Genomic DNA, 17,504 nt, shown 5'->3' with positions numbered 1-17,504 from the left:
AAAGGAAGAGAAAGTAGAAAGAAGAGATGGCAAGAAAGAAAGAAAAAGAGGAAGAAGTTGCAGCAAAAAGAAGAGAAGAAAGGAAGTGAATAGCTGAAGAAGAGTTGAAATGGGGGAGTTAAGGGAGGATGAGTGGATGGGAAAGAGGAAAAGTGCTCAATTAGGAGGAGAGGGAGTGGTTGAGGAGAGGAAGGAGAGAGGGAAGAGGAATTACAGAATATGGGGAAAGCAAGAGCAGTGAGGGAAAGATGTAGAGAGGAAGGCAAGAGGACTCTGAGGAAGTAAAAAGAAAGAGCAAAGAAATAAAGAGTGAAGAAAAGGACTAGGTCAGAGGGGCAGAACAGTCAGAAAAAGAAAGAGAAAAGGGAGGAACAAAACCAGAAAGACAGAGGAAAAGAAGAAAAGATCAGACAGGAGGGAAAGTAGACATCGAGAATGAGTAAGGAAAAGTCCAAGAGATTCCTGGGGAAGAGAAAGGTCCTTCTCCCTCAAGATTATGGGAGCTCCTCCCCACCAGCTCACAACTCACGCAGAGGAAATCAGCCTTATGTGACTGTCACAGGGAGAAGCTTCTGACAGATATGGACATGTCCTCTAAAGAGCTCTTGACAAATGTCAGGGTCTCTCTGTGGAAGAGAGATTCAAAGGGAGGTGAGCTGGCCAGAGCTGGCAGCAACTCTAAAGAACAAGTACTGGGTTTTTTTGGGGGGGTGGGGGGTGGGTTTGGGCTTTTTTTGCTTTTGGGAGGGGAAAAGGCAGGGCAGTTGGTGTCAAGTGACTTTCCCAAGGTCACACAGCTAGTAAAAGTGTCTGAGACTGGATTTGAACTTAGGTCTTCCTGACTCTGGGGCTGGTGCTCTATTCACTGCACCACCTAGCCCCCCCCCACCCCAGTGCTCGTTTTTGTGTTTTTTTTTAAATAAATCACTACATTATAGCCCAATACATTTAGAGACAAGAACTGGCTTCTGGAGTCTGGCCTCTGAATGTGACTTGTTCCTCCTTGCTCTTTACCAGCCCCTCTATTGATGGGCATGCTGGCAAACTGGGTTGACATGTAAGCTTTCTCCCTGGGACAGGTGACCTGTCCTACTCCCAGCTGTTTATGTCTGCTTTCCCCTCATTCTCGACTCAGCATCAGTGTCTTGACTGTTGACCCTTCATCCCTAGGCTTTGGGTATTTGTTCTGACTTTCCCCCATTCTTGGAATGTTCTCTGTCTTCCATTCAGACCTCTGACTTCCCTGGCTTCCTTTAAGTCCTAACTGAAATTCTACCTCCAGGAAGCCTTTCCCAATCTTTCTTGATTCTAGTGCTTTCCTTCTGTGGAATTTATCCAGTTTGTCACTGTAAAGCCAAGCCCAAGCAGCTCTCCAGAGGATGGCTACTGTGAACAGCTTCAAGGTTCTGATTACATAGTATAGTGAACTCTATTTATTCAGTAATAAACTAAGACAAAACAGTGACAGAAACCAAAGTATAGTATTGACAATATTATGACATAACAAGTGATCACTAAAGTGGCCACATAGTTTTAAGCAAAAGATATCATTCAGTAAGTCCTTAACTCAATCATCCTTCAGGAGCAGGCCTCCTTAAGGGACACAAAGTAAAAAGGTCAAAGTTCTCTGACCCTAGGTCACAGTAAATCATAATCTTCTCAGTCAGCATTCAGTACCCAAGAAGAGATCTTTTCATCTTGACTTGAGGCTGGCTCTCAGATTCCATGGTTCCTCTTCCATGGTCCCAGCTCCTGCCTGAATCTGCCCAACTGTCACCTGGGTTCAAAGGCAGGCAGCTCTCAGTTCTTCATCCAGTTGCCCATACTTGGCTCTAAGTCGCACCCGTGAGTTGCAGTTCCAGGGTAAGGAGGAGAACTAGTGTAGCAGAGATTGGGGCAGCAGTAGGGGGGGCACCTTCATCACACTTACATGGCAGGAGTGCTTGTGGTCATTTACAGACCAGAGCACAGGCCAGGAGAGAAGTAAGCACCTCTCCTTAGATCATGCCACCTCAGAAGAAATGAAAACTTACAGGTCCTTAGAAGTGTTTCTGAAAACAGCTGCACAAAACCCCTGATGCTTGAGAAAGTGTGCCCTCTACCCTGAAAACAGAGCCTTACTTTAACAAACAGTTTAAAGTCAAGTAATAGACTGGGAAAATGAGCAAATAAGGGGGAAAAATTCTGACTATAGAAAGTTACTATGGTGACAAAGAAGATCAAAACACACACTCAGAAGAAGACAACAAAGCTGAAGCTCCTACATCCAAAGCCTCCAAGAAAAATAAGAATTGGTCACAGGTCATGGAGGAGCTCAAAAAGGATTTGAAAATCAAGTAAGAAAAGGCGAGGAAAAACTGGGAAGAGAAATGAGAGTAATGTAAGAAATCATGAAAAATGTGTCAACAGCTTGATAAAGGAGAGTCAAAAAATACTGAAGAAAATAACACCTTAAAAAACAGAGTAAGCCAAGTGATAAAAGAAACCCAAAAGACCAATGAGGAGAAGAATGACTTAAGAAGCAGAATTGACTAACTGGAAAAGGAGGTTCAAAAGCTCACTGAAGAAAATAATTCCTTAAAAATTAAAACAGAGACTATAAAACTGTTAGTATATCAGTGATACAGTTCTAAACTTGTAATGTATATGGCATGATGTATTTTTATCTTACAGAATAAATCAGTTGTATATATTTTTCTCTTGATAAATAGCTGTATGAAATTGTTTCTTGAATATTTTTCTTCTCTTGTACAGTATTCCAACATCCTACCAGTATTTGTCTTACAGGGTTTTTTTCTGTTCTGCATAATAGTACCTAATGTTGGCAAAAAAAATTTTGAATTTTTTGAAGTACACAGAGTGTTATGGGTTTTGGAGTTTGTGGAAAGAGATTTAGAGGATCAGCATTTACAAATAAAATATTTTGTGTCTAAAAAAATTAAAATGGAGCAAATGGAAGCTTATGACTTTATAAGAAACCAAGAAACAATAGAACAAAACCAAAAGAATGAAAAAAGAGAAGACAATGTGAAATGTCTCATTAGAAAAATAACTGACCTGGAAAATAGATCCAGGAGAGATCATTTTAAAATTCTTGGACTACTTGAAAACCTTGATCAAAAAAGGAGCCTAGACATCATCTTTCAAGAAATTGTCAAGGAAAACTACCCTGGTATTCTAGAACCAGACGGTAAAATAGGTATTGAAAGAATCCATTGATCACCTCCAGAAAGAGATCCCAAAAGGAAAACTGCCAGGAATATTATAGTCAAATTCCAGAGTTCTCATATCAAGGAGAAAATATTGCAAGCAGCCAGAATTCAAGTAAGGTGGAGCCATAGTCAGGATAACACAAGATTTTGCAGCTTCTGTGTTAAGGGATCAGGAGACTTAGAATATGATGTTCTGGAGGTCAAAGGAGCTAGGATTATAACCAAGAATCTCCTACCCAGCAAAACTGAGTATAATATTTTGGGGTAAAAATAGGCATTCAAGTGAGATAGAGGCCTTTCAAGCATTCTTGATGAAAAGACCAGAGCTGAATTGAAATTTTGATTTTCAAATACAAGACTCAAGAGAACATAAGAATGTAAACAGGAAAGGGACATAATAAAGGACTTAATAAGGTTAAACTGTCTATATTCCTACATGGGAAGATGCTATTTGTAACTCATAAGGCCTTTCTCATTATTAGACTGCTTAGGAGTATATGGCAGAGGGCACAGGTGTAAGTTGAATAAGAAGGATGATATCGAAAAAGATAAACTTAAGATGAATATACTGGGAGAAATAAAAAGGGAGAGGTGGGGGGGCGGAGCCAAGATGGCGGAGTAGAAGCACGACCGTCCCGTGGCTCTGGCTTCCACCCTCCCCAATCCATGTAAAAAGGGGACTCTAAACAAACTTTGGAGCTGCAGAACCCACAAAATGACACAGAGAAGCTAACCTCACACTGAGGACAGCCCGGCAGGCTGGCAGGAATCGGCCAGCACAGCGCTCTGGGAGCCGAGCCCAGCACCACGCCGAGGCTTTAGCCCCAGGGCGGGCCTGACCAGCCGCCAGCCAGAGGGACTCCAGATCAGCAGCAGCTGTGGCCGTTTCCAGATTTATCAATACATAGATGCGAAGGACAAGGTGAGAGGCCAGTGCATTCTGGACTTTGGGACCCAGTAAGTGGGAGTGTGTGGCTTTTTACCCCCGGGGCGAGAAACCGCTGAGACGCTGATGTGGCGGCTTCAGCTCCTGGCCTGCAGAGTATAGGGGGACCAAGCACCAGTCTGAGGGGTAATCGCTCTTGCTTTAACCTGCTTGGATCTGGATTGCAGTCTAGGGTGGAGGTCCTGGGGTGTGTGTCCAGCTTGCCAGAGCGTGTGGAGACCTCAGAGAGGGCACCCATCTAATACCTCTGGCAGCTGAGAAAACCCCAGCGTTTGGGACGAAAACTCCCCTGTCTGGTGGCAGAGTCCTACTGTGGCAAAAAGCCCAAAAGTCAAATCATTGAGTGGCAAAATGAGCAGGCAAAGGAAACAAAGCAGACAGAAGATTCCAACATTACACTCCTATTTGGGGGATAAGAAGGAGCAAGGCATGGAACAGGAGGAAATCAGTGAAGTCAGAACTTCTGCACCAAAAGCTTCAAAGGAAAATACAAGCTGGTTACAGGCCATAGAGGACCTTAAGAAGCAGATAAGAGAAGTGGAGGAAAAATTGGGAAGATAAATGAGAACAATGCAAGAAAATTATGAAATGAGAGTCAACAGCCTGACTGAAGAAAATAATACCTTAAAAAACAGACTGACTCAAATGGCAAAAGAGGCTCAAAAAGGCAATGAGGAGAAGAATGCCTTAAAAAGTCAAATTTGCCAGATGGAAAAAGAATCTCAAAAGCTCACTGAGGAGAATCATTGCTTCAGAATTAGATTGGAGCAAATGGAAGCTAATGACTTTATGAGAAATCAAGATGCTGTTAAATAGATCCAAACAAATGAAAGAATAGAAGGCAATGTGAAATATCTCATGGGAAAAACCACTGACCTGGAAAATAGATCCAGGAGAGATAATTTAAAAATTATTGGACTGCCTGAGAGCCATGACCAAAGTAAGAGCCTGGAAAGCATCCTCCAGGAAGTTCTCAAAGAAAACTGCCCTGATGTTTTAGAACGAGAGGACAAAATAGAAGTTGAAAGAATCCACCGATCACCTCCTGAAAAAGATCCCAAAAAGAAAACTCCTAGGAATATTATAGCCAGGTTCCAGAATTCCCAGATTAAGGAGAGAATATTACAAGCAGCCAGGAAGAAACAATTTGAATATTATAGAAACACAATCAGGATAACCCAGGATCTGGCAGCTTCTACACTGAGGGATCGAAGGGCCTGGAATGTGATATTCCAGAGGTCAAGGGAGCTGGGATTAAAACCAAGAGTCACCTACCCAGCAAAACTGAGTATCATGTTTCAGGGGAAAATATGGTCATTCAGTGGAATAAAGGACTTTCAAGCATTCTTGCTGAAAAAACCAGAGTTGAATAGAAAATTTGACATTCAGATACAAGAAGCAAGAGAAGCATGAGAAGGTAAACAGGGAAAAGAAATCATAAGGAACTTATCAAAGTTGAACTATTTTTTTTTTTTTTTGGAGCAATCGGGGTTGAGTGGCTTGCTCGGGGTTGCATGGCCGGTTGTTGTTTCTGGGTGTGGTGCTGGGTGTCTGGGCCCAGATTTGAAGCTCTTGCTTGCTGAGCCACCTGGCCAAAGTTGAACTATTAACATTCCTACATGGAAAAACAATAATTGTAACTTATGAAACTTTTCTCAGTAGTTGAAGGGTTTAGAAATATATATATTATATCTCTTTATATATATGTTTACAGGTATACATAGATAGAGGGCACAGGACCAATTTAACAGGAAGGGATGATACTTAAAAGGTGAAATTAAGGGGTGAGAGGAATATAATGAGAGGAGATGGGGAGAGACAGAGTGGGGCAACTATCTCATACAGAAGAGGCAAGGGAAAATGGTTACAATGGAGGGGAAGAATAGGAAGGCAAAAGGGAATGGGTCAACCTTATTCCTATTGAATCTGGCTTGAGGAGGGAGGGAAATACACACTAAATAGAGGATCTCACCCTCCAGGAGAATAGGGGGGGAAGGGGATGTGAGGGGGGATGATGGAAGGGAGGGCAGGCTGGGTGGGAGGGAAGTTGGAAGCACCCACTTTTGAAAAGGGACAGGATCAAAGTAGAGAATAGAACAAGTGGGATGTGGGATAGGAGGGAGGGAAATATAGTCAGTCAGTCTTCTACAATACATCTACTATGTTATTGTTTTGCATTAGCCGCACATGTACAACCTATACTGAACTGCTTGTCTCCCCAGTGGGGGTGGGTGGCAGGGGGGGAAGGGAATGAATCTGGAATTGAAAGTTTTAAAATAAAATATTCAAATATACGTATATATATATATATTTAAAAAAAAGAAAGGGAGAGGTGGAATTGTGTAAATTATCTCACATAAAAGAGACAAAAAAAACCTTTTACAGTGGAAGGGAAGAGGGGGAAGGTGAGGGAGAGTGAGTGAACCTTACACTCATCAAAACTGGCTCAAAGAGGGAATAATATATACATACAATTGTGTATGGAAATCTGTCTTAACCTATAGGAAAATAGGAGAGTAAGGGGATAAGAGAAGGTTGGGGGGGGTGATAGAAGGAAAATTGCTGTATTTGTCCATTTTTTTTCTTTTTTAATTCTTTAATTTATTAATTTGTTTGTTTCCTTTTAGTTTACAGGATTCAATTCCACAATTCCTTGAATTTCATATTTTGTCCCCCTCCCTCCCCCCGCCATGGCGTCTTATAATCAAGTATAGGATCTGTAGATACTTTCACATTATACAATGGTCAGGTTATAAGGATGGATTGTACCAGCTGGGATGAAAAGTGGTATAGAGGACATAAAATCAAATAAGAGAACGAAAAAGATCAGGTATTTTGCTTCCACCTGGATATAAATTTAGTTCTTTCTAGTTCTTTCTCTGGATGCATGTTTTTCTCTCCATCATGCGTCTTTTGGGATTGACTTATATCCCTGCATTGTTGAGAAGAGTCCAGTCTATCAAAGTTGGTCATCACACATACGTTGTGTCTGTAATTGTGTACATATTTGTCCATTTTCAAAGAGGACCATGGCATTAGGGAAATGATGACATGAATTGCAGTTGACCTTTATTTGAGTGAGGGAGGGATGTGCAAGGTCACCAGTCTCACTTTCTGCTCCAGAGTCATCTGTATTCAGTGACCAGATATTCATCAGAATGACTGGAGATGACCCAGGATGTAATGGAAGACCCTGGCCCTTTTAGGCTAAGGTTTTCATACACTCACTTACAGTAAGGTAATGCCCATTCAATGAATAGGCCTCTTTAAGAAGTGAGTCAAGGGATGGCCTCTTTAATTAAGAAAAATGGGAAAAAATCAAGCTGGGAGGGGAAGACCCTCAGACTTGCCATTCCAAAGAGAAACAGTTACCATTGACATTCACTCTAAGCCAGGAGGGCCCAAAATATAGTCATTAAGTGGAGCTTGGGCAGGGACCTATTGTGGTATTGCAGTCCAACCTCTGAACTGCAGAGTGAACTGGGTTTAAGAATTTGTGAAAGAAAGAGAGAGAAAGAAATCTAGTCAGTAAACCCCAAGTTAAGTGGCCAGCTTCTGACCATCAAAATTGACCTTCCTTTGGAGAGGAGAAGCAGAAGGAGAGGGAGAGGGAGAGAGATGCTCACAGATTGGATGACAATAGGTTTTGAAGCAAATTTCTCTGATAAAGATTTCATTTCTTAGAAATATAGAGAAGTGAGTCAAACTTAAAAAAAATAAGTCATTCCCCAATTGATATATGATCAAAAGCTATGATCATTTTTCAAGCAATTTATCATTGGCATATGAAAAAATAATCTAGGGGCAGCTAGGTGGTGCAGTGAATAAAGCGCTGGCTTTGGAGTTAGGAGGATCTGAGTTCAAATCTGGCCTCAGACACTTGACACACTTACTAGCTGTATGACCTTGGGCAAGTCACTTAACCCCAATTGCCCTGCCTTCTCCCCTCCAACAAAAAAAGAAAAAAAAATACTCTCACTATTTATTGGAGAAATACAAATTAAACCAATTCTGAAGTAACTACTTCATACCTATTAGATTGGCTAGTAGAACAGAAAAGGTAAATGGCAAACATTAGGCGGATGTGGGAAAAACGAGAAATTAATACATTGTTGGTGGAGTTGTGAGCTGATTCAACCATTCTGTAGAGCAATTTGGAACTATGCTCAAAGGGCTATAAGGCATGCATACCCTTTGACTTAGCAATACCATTACTAGGTCTGTATCCCAAAAGAGAGGGGGGAAAAGACCTATATGTACATAAATATTTATAGTAGCTCTTTTCTGGGGAGAAATAATTAGAAATTGAAGGGATGCCCATCAATTGAGGAATGGCTGAACAAGTTGTGGTATGTGATTATGATGGAATACTATTGTACTATAAGAAATGATGAGCAGGATGCTCTCAGAAAAACCAGGAAAGACTTGCATGGGCTGATGTAAAGAGAAATGTGCTGTGTATAAAGTAACAGCGATATTGTGAGATGATCAGCTATGAGTCACTCAGCCGTTCTCAGCAATACAATGATCCATGACAACTCTGAAGGACTTAGGATGAAAAGTGCTCTCCAAGCCCAGAGGAAGAACTGATAGTATCTGAATACAGATTGAAGCAGACTTTTTTTAACTTTATTTTTCTTGAGTTTTTTGTCTGTGTTTTCTTCCATAAAATGACTATCATGGATATGTTTTGCATGACTTCACATGTATAACCTATACTGAATTTTGCCTTTTCAATGATGGGGAAGTGAGGAGGGAGTAAGGGAGAGAATTTGGCACTCAAAGTTTTATAAACAAATGTTAAAATTTGTTTTTATATGTAACTGGGGTAAAATAAATTAACTAATTAAAAATTGTTTTTGCATGTAACTGGGGGGAAATAAAATGTTACTAAAAACAGAAAAAAAATAGAAACACAAGGGACATGGAGCAATTTGAACTGGGGAAAATACTGTTTTCCAATGTTTTCTCTACAATGTTTTTTCTCTTCTTGAAGTGATTCAGAGTAAAGCCCTGGATTATGGTGCTGCAGACTTCAGATTGATCAATTTTACACAAACCTATTGAAAATGTCTTTTTTCTTAGCAAAGATACTGAAGTGGTTTGCTATTTCTTTCTCCAGCAGATTACCTTTTGTCAGAACCCTCCACTATGATCTGTCCATCTTGTGTAATACACCACAGCATAGGTCATAGTTTCATTGAGCTACATAAGCCCCTCCTCCACGACAAGGCAGTGATGAGAGAGATGACATGAGAAGATGAGCCCCTCGGGTCAGCAGGTATCTGATGTATTACTGGGCAAGAATGGAGGAAAAGTGAAAGTAGCTCCAGTATTAATGAAGTAACTGGGCCAGACTGAAGGAAAGCTGGGGGGGGGGGGCATCTGGTGACAAAGGGGGAAAGTGATGCTGTAATGATGAATATCGCACAAGGACCTGTGAGCCAAGCTGGCTGTGCTCAAATAAATGATGAGAAGATTAAACATTGACATCTTGGCGGTCAGTGAACTTAAATGAATGGCAATGGGTGAATTTGATTTATGTAATCACTATATTTACTACTGTGGGTAAGAATTCCTTAGGAAAAAAATGGAGTCAATAAAAGGGTGAGAAAAGTAGTGCTGGGGTAAAATCTCAAAACTGAACAAATGATACCTGTTGCAATTGAAGGCAACTGTTCAATATCACAGTAATCCAAATCTGTTCCCTAACCACTGATGCTAAAGAAGCCAAAGTAAATTGGTTCCATGAAAATCTGTAACATCTAGAAACAATGCCTAAAAGGTATAGGGGTTGGCATGCTAAAGTCAGAAATCAGAAGGTAATTTGAATAACAAGAATATTGGTCTTCATATACAAAACGAGGTAGGGCAGAACTTAATAGGGTTTGGACAAGATAACTTCCTGGTCATTGCAAACGCTCCTTTTCAAAGACCAGAAGGGTGACTCTACACAGGGACATCAGCAGATGGTCAAGATAAAAATCAGGTTGATTATATATTTTGCATCCAAATGTGAAGAAACTCTATACAATCAGTTAAAACAAGACCTGAAGCTGACAGTGACTCAGACAATGAATGAACTTCTTGTAGCAAAATTCAGATTTCAATCAAAGAAAGCTGGCAAACCATCAGGCTCCATAAGCATGACCTAAATAACACCCCTTATGAATATGAAATGAAGGTGGCAAATAGATCTAATAGATTACATGTGGTAGATAGATGTTGCCTGAAGATCCATGGACAGAAGTTTGCAATATTGGACAGGAGTCAGTAACAAAAAAAAACATTCAAAAAAAAGAGGGGAAGAATGCAAAATGACTGTCTAATGAGGCTTTACAAATAGCTGAGGAAAGAAGGAAAGTGGAAGGTAAAGGAGAAAGTGAAAATATACCCAAGTGAATGCAGAATTCTAGAGAATAGCAAGGAAAGAGAAAGTTTTCCTAAATGATCAATACAAAGAAAGAAAGAAATGTATTTATTATAAATATATGTTATATATTACAAATAAACAGAGTAGGAAAAACAAGAGGTGTTTTAAAGAAAATTGGAGCTATCAAGGGAACGTTACATGCAAAAATGGGCAAGATAGAAAGCAAAAATGGTAGGGTGTACGGAAGGTGACATGGAGCCAGAAAGAATCTCACTGCAATTGCCTATCAGTATGTAATGAAGTTAATGCAAACATTGGAGTTTAGCCTATAAACATCCCCACCAGGCTTGTGCCAGGAGCTCAGCATTGGCCTGTTGCCGTCTTTGTCTGTTTCTCTATAAATCAAATGAGCACTGGTCAGTAGTGTGAAATTCAAAAGCAGAAAGCTGTGCTGGTCTTGACCTGCCACCATTGAGAACCAGGGGGATGCTATCCTAGGGGGCACTCCTATCCTCACTAGCCCCTGTGAGAAGAATCATTAGACATATTCTGTGGGAGCTGAGCTCCCCCACCTCCTCCCAACTTGCCACTATTGGGAAGAATAAAGTAAATTATCCCTTTATCATGTCTCCACTGCTGTCCTTCTGGCTGCCTGGATTCAGAGTGAACCTGCTAGAGGCTGGAGCTGAGCAGCTCCTGCATTACATAGAGATTTAACACAAGCAGAAGAAATTAAGAACAGGTGACAAGAATAAACAAAAGGACCAGACAAGAAAGATCTTCATCTCACCAATAACCGAGATGGTGTGATTACTAATAGAGAGCTGGACAATGTGGAAAATGAAGTCAAGTGGGCCCTAGGAAGCCTTGCTAAAAACAAAGCTAGTTATACTATTTTCACTCTTTTTTTTCTTTCTTATTATCTTTCCCTTTTATTCTGATTCTTCTTTAACAACATGTGGATATATGTTTCATCTGATTTATATATATACTCTATTGGTTTTTGTTATATATGGAATATGTTGTTACATATAAACCCAGATTGTTTGGCATCTTCGGGAAGGCTAGTGGGGTGGGAGGGAAGGAGAAAAAAATTGGAACTCAAAATCTTCTGAAAGTGAATGTTGAAAACTATCTTTACATATAATTGGAAAAAATAAAATACTATTAAGTGGGAGGAAATTTTTTTTAAATAAAAATCAGGCTAGTGAGATGATGAAATTTCAGGCTGAGCTATTTAAAATCCTAAAAGATGATGCAGCTAAAGCATTGCCCTCAGGATGCTAGCAAATTTGGAGAATCCAACACTGGCCACTGGGTTGAAAAAGATCAACTTCTGTCCCAATCCTAAAGCAGGTCAGTGCCAAGGAATGTTCTAGTTACCAAACAAGTGCACTCATTTCATATGCTAGCAAGGTTATACTTAAGATTCCACAAGGTAGACTTCAGTAATTATCACGATTACCAGAAGAGCAGGCTGGTTTTCAAAGACGAAGAGGAACTAGAGACCAAATTGCCAACATTCATTCACTGGATTATGGAGAAAGCAAGGGAGTTCCAGAAAAACATCTACTTCTGTTTCATTGACTATACTAAAGCCTCTGACTGTGTGAATCAAAACAAAATGTGGCCACTCCTCAAAGAGATGGGATACCAGATCATCTTACTTGTCTCTGAAGTACTTGTATATGGGCCAAGAAGAGACAGTTAGAAGTGAACATTGAACAAATGATTGGTTTAAGGTTGGAAAAGGAGTATGAGAAGACTGTATATTATCACCTTATTTATTTAACTCATGTCCTAAGTACATCACATAAAATTCCAAGCTAGATGAATCAAAAGTCGGAATTAATGTTGCTGGGAAAGACAGGAAATCTCACATATGCAGAAAATACTTCTCTAAAGGCAGAAAGTGAAGAGTAATTAAGAAGCCTCTTGATGAGAGCAAAAGAGGCGAGTATAAAATCTGGCTTGAAGCTTAAAATAAAATAAAGATCTTGGCAACAGGTCCCATCACTTCCTGGCAAATAGAGGAAAAAATGGAATCAGTGTCAGATTTTATATTCTTGGGCTCAAAGATCTCTGCAGACAGGGACCGCAGCCATGCAATTAAAAGATGCTTGCTCCTCAGAAGGAAAGCTCTGGCAAATCTGGACAGCAGACTAAAAAGCAGAGTCATCACCTTGACAATAGTGATCTGTATAGTCAAAGCTATGTTTTTTCTGGTAGCAATGTATCGCTATGAGATTTGGAGTATAAAAAAGCTGAGCGCTGAAATACCAGTGTTTTTGGAAAGTGGTGCTAAAGAAGTCTTTTGAGAGTCCATTGGACAGCAAGGAGATCAAATAGGTCAACACTTAAAGAAAATAATTCAGGCTATTCACTGGAACTAAAGCTTAAATGCTATGACCATGTAATGAAAAGACGGAAAAGAACCTGATGTTTGGAAAGATTGAAGGTAAAGGAAAAGGGGACAGCAGAGGATGAGATGGCTATACAGTATCATTGTAAATAATGAACATGTATTTGTGTTTTGGGGGGGGTTGTAGTTTTTTTGCCTTTTGGAGGGCAATTGGGGTTAAGTAACTTGCCCAAGGTTACACAGCTAGTTTTTTTTGTGTGGGTGTTAAGTGTCTGAGGCCAGAACCAAACTCGGGTCCTCCTGACTCCTGGGCCAGCACTTCAGTTACTATGCCACCTAGCCACCCCCCAAATGAACATGTATTTGGACAGAGTTCAAGAGACAGTGGAGGATAGAAGGGCCTGGTATGTCATGGTCCATGGGGTCATGAAGAGGCCAACATGACTGCATGACCAAACAACAATGAACACTAAGTCTCAAGATCCATGTTATATCTTACAAGAGAAAGGAGAAAGATGAAGGCAACAATGATGATGAAGAAGAAGAGGAGGAGGAGGAAAAAGGAGGAAGAAGGAGGAGGAGGAAGAGGAAAAAGGAGGAGGAGGAAGAGGAAAAAGGAGGAGGAAGGAGGAGGAGGAGGAGGGGGAGAGAATCTGATTAGGAAAATGATCCAAAAGTCAAACTGAACAAAGGCTAAAACCCAGCAGTACATAAGTAACCTTGAAACAGCTTGGATGTGGATGTAGGAGGGTCCCTGAAACAATCTCAGTAACAACCTTAGTTGCCTAGGGTTTTTTTTTTTTCATTTTCTTGTTAGAATCTAGGAGACAATTTTTGTTAAAGGGGAGAATGAAGATTGAAGAACCCATGTAGGACACTGGGCCATTCTAGCACACATTTTAGTAGCATGATTTCCCACCATTTGTGCAGAGGACAGGGAATCCCCGAGCATTCCATTGTGACATCATGGTGCTCTTGGGAAGTCATGCAGCCATTGGACTGTTGCTTTGGAAATTATCCAGACTGTTCACTGAGACCCTTCTGAAGAACCAGCCAAAGCATTTTTCATCCTAGGAGTCGAAATGGGCTGCATCTTCATTCCTTTGTTACAAAAATGAAGTGATTTAGACTAACCAGCAGACATAACGTATTGTACTATTTGATTGGAGAAGAGACTAGTATATGGTTGAGAATTTTCTGGAAGAGCATGTCTAATGTTCCTGTCTAATAATCTGCTTGTTTTATTTTGACGTGACCTAGAGGTCTGCCAAAAACCTGTATTCATCACATTGAGGATATTGTTTTTCACTAGGGTCTGCATGAAAACTAACATTTTCAGAAAAAAGGAATAATCACGATTATGTCCCAACAAATGTCTTCCCAACTTTTGCCTCCAGATACCCAGGAATGGGGATTCTGCCTCCTCCACACCGTGATGGCTCCAGTTATTAAGAATTTGTTCTTGACGTCTAACCTCAGTTGACCCTTTGGAACTTCCCCAAATTGCTCCTGGCTCTCTCCTCTGGGGCCAGGCATCACAAACCAACCTCTCCTCCCCATGACGGCCCCTCAGATACTGGAAGAAGAGCTCCTCTGTCTCTCCTGAGTCCCTCCCGACTACTCCTCATTTTAAAGGAACCTTCTCAATTCCTCCCAAATTTGCCCTTTTCCAGTTCAATCTCTGGCTTTCTTCCAATGCCATCCCAAACAGCTCCACACATCCATCTTCTTCCCTTTCATGTCCTTCTGATTATTCTCCACAGGCCTTTGCCCTTAGTTGCCAGAGGCAGAAGTGAGCAGTGACATGGTCAGAGGGGACCATTAGGAAGATGATTAGGGCGGTGTGTAGAGGATGGGGAGCAGAGAGATTCTTCCATCTGCCTCCTCCCTTCCCTGAATTGCCATGGAATATGAACCAGGAGTGCAGCTCCAGCCTCTCTCCAGCCCATCCTCCCTCCAACTCCTAGATCTCTGTGTCTTTCAATGTTAATTGGGGGCCTCATGTGCTCACCTTGGGCCTACTGGTGAAATAGGGCTTAGGGAAGAGCTGAATTGGGAGCTGGGAAGTGAGGAGCCTTGGGTCTGCTTTATTCGTGACCATGTTAATGCTATATTGAATCTCTATCCAGGGAGAAAGTCTCCAGAAGGTATGGTCCCCTTCTGAGTAGATCAGGCTGAGGATCTCTATCATCCATTGAGTTCCTGCATGATGGAGGAGTGTCAGGAACATTTCATTCAGAGAATCAGACACCTCACAGGTTCAGTCCTGCCCATATCCAAACAGGCCATTGAGGGAAGACTGCCCCGCTCTACTTGCCATAGCGAATCTTGTCAAGGTTTCCCGACATGGAGCTCAAACTTGCCTGGATAGTGCAGTGGCCACAGTGAAGCTCATACAGCCCCTCACCCAACATCTCCTGGGCATTTACCGGATGCCAGGCACTGTGCTGAATGCCAAGAAACCAAAGAAGGCGAAAGGACAGCCCCTCCCACATCGCAGTTCATCGTCCAAGGTGAAAGGCAACATGTAAATAACTCAGTTCATAGAAGAGTTGAAAACCCAGATTGGAGTTTACATTCCAACAGAAAACTCCAGAAGAGGCAACAATCCAAGCCAGGCCTTTCTGACTCTACGTCCAACACTTCTCTATCTATAACACTTCAAGATCTCTTGAAGGTCACCTAGCTCGCACGTAAATGGTATGACTGGGATTAGAACCCAAGTTCTCAGACCCACAAGACAAAGGGGTACTGTAGCTGTACCTCATATATATGCCATGCTACAGCCTTGCTTGCCCACCCCCAGAAATGCTCTCTGATGCCTTGCTGACCTCAAAGCACAGAACGCACTTCCCATCCCCAACTCTCCAAAGTCCTATTCAACCTTTATGGCCCAGAAATCTCTGCCTTATCCTTCCAGTCCCATCAGTGATGGACCTTACCCATGACTGGTGATGCTTTAATACATCTCTCAAGCATTCTTTCATGCAAGTCTAGTTATGTCTCTAGGATTTGTTTCACAGAGTTGTACAGAATGGGCGCACCCCAACCATAACTGAACAACATGAAATCAGGCCACATATTTACATCTCCCAATTCTAACCGCCTTTGCACTGGCTGTGTTTCCTGTGCCTGGAACGCTCTCCCTCCTCAACTCTGCCTCTTACCTTCCCTGGTTCCTGAAACTCCCAATTACTTGTGCCTTCCTTTCTGTAAGAAGACTGGAAAGGGACTCCTTTCCATGACTACCAGTGATGCTGATCGCCTATGGTAAAGCTCATTGTTCCTTTGGAACAAGCGCACGAATTCAGCCTGGTCCCATGGGGTGTCCTTGAAAGAGGATCAGGACACCATGGAGAGGCCACGGTGTTCTAGGACTTCTCTGCCTTTTCTTTGGGAGACTGATGACTTCTGGCCAGTTTCTTCCCTTCTTGGGCCCCATTGTGGTTACTCAGTAGTTTCAGTCATGCCTGACTCTTTATGACCCTATCTGGGGTTTTCTTGGCAGAGATACTGTAGTGATTTGCTATTTCTTTCTCCAGTTCATTTTACAGATGAGGAAACTGAGGCAAACAAGGTGAAGTGACTTGCCCAGAGTCACACTGTTAATAAATGTCTGAGGTCACATTTGAACTCACAAAGATGAGTCTTTCTGACTCCACTGTACCACCTCGTTGGCTCCAAGGCATTCTATTTCTACCTTGAGTTCTTAACCTGAGGTCCATGGACCTCCAGGGGAATCTGAAGAGATTTCACAGGATCCTGAACTTGAGGGGGACATCTTTGTTTTCAAATTAGCATTTTTCTTTCAATTATTTCAAAAATCTTATTCTGATAAGGAACTTTAGCAAACTGTCTGCCAAAGGAGCCATGGCACACCAAAGGTCAGCAATCTCTGGTCTCCAAATAGCTGCAGTCTGAAGTCCCTTTGTTCTCTGAGATCTGAGCCCTTGGAATATGAAGGAATAGCGGAAAGCTCACATCTTCTAACCTCCCTCCCCCTGTCCTGTTTCTGCACCCTGCTCTTTACCTGACTTGGGGTAGATCATTATAGTGACATCTTTGTCCCCAGCCTCAAACTCATCCTGCATTCTTTCAATAGCCTCCACGTTGTGAAAGCTGGGAATGAGAGAGACTCCCTTCAAAAACGCAAACTTGCTGGGATTCTCCATGCAAGCAGATCTCTCCGGGGTGGGTGAGCGCTCTCTCCTGGGTCCTTTTAACTACCCCTCTTGCTCCTACTCCCTTGGCTCTGCCCAAGTTCCAGTGACCACACACCTGCTGAGTACCCAAAGGTCAGTGTGGACTCATCAAGAAGCTTTGGAAGCTGGGATGTCAAGACCAAGGAATCTGAATCCTGAGGTCTGACAAGACTAACAGCTGGATATGAACACAGTATCAGAACAGCAAATATGAATGGACTGAAACCACTTCTGTGTTCTCTGTTCAGTAGCAACAAGGATCCAAGAGGAGGGAAGCCACTGCTTTCCAGAAGTGATCTACTGAGGGCCTGCTCTGGTGAAGCTGGAGCCAGACACTTTCACTCAGCCTGGTCTCTGGTCAGAGACTTCTGGAAACACGGGCTTTGCAGGTCCAAGGAGAGAGACTGAT

At 41.8% G+C, this 17,504-nt stretch overlaps 1 pseudogene; it reads right to left on the bottom strand.

Annotated features, from left to right (window-relative positions):
- LOC138172930 (sulfotransferase 2A1-like) overlaps nucleotides 1-17,065 on the bottom strand; it is a 74,279-nt pseudogene extending 57,214 nt beyond the window's left edge.
- Nucleotides 17,066-17,504: the final 439 nt, after the last annotated feature.

This window comes from Petaurus breviceps, unplaced genomic scaffold (assembly GCF_028583685.1).
Source record: "Petaurus breviceps papuanus isolate PSGF00001 unplaced genomic scaffold, PetGlider_PUasm1.0 555, whole genome shotgun sequence".
Classification (NCBI taxonomy): Eukaryota; Metazoa; Chordata; class Mammalia; order Diprotodontia; family Petauridae; genus Petaurus; species Petaurus breviceps.
The sequence above is the reverse complement of the archived record's forward strand: the minus strand, read 5'-3'. Positions and strand labels throughout refer to the sequence as shown.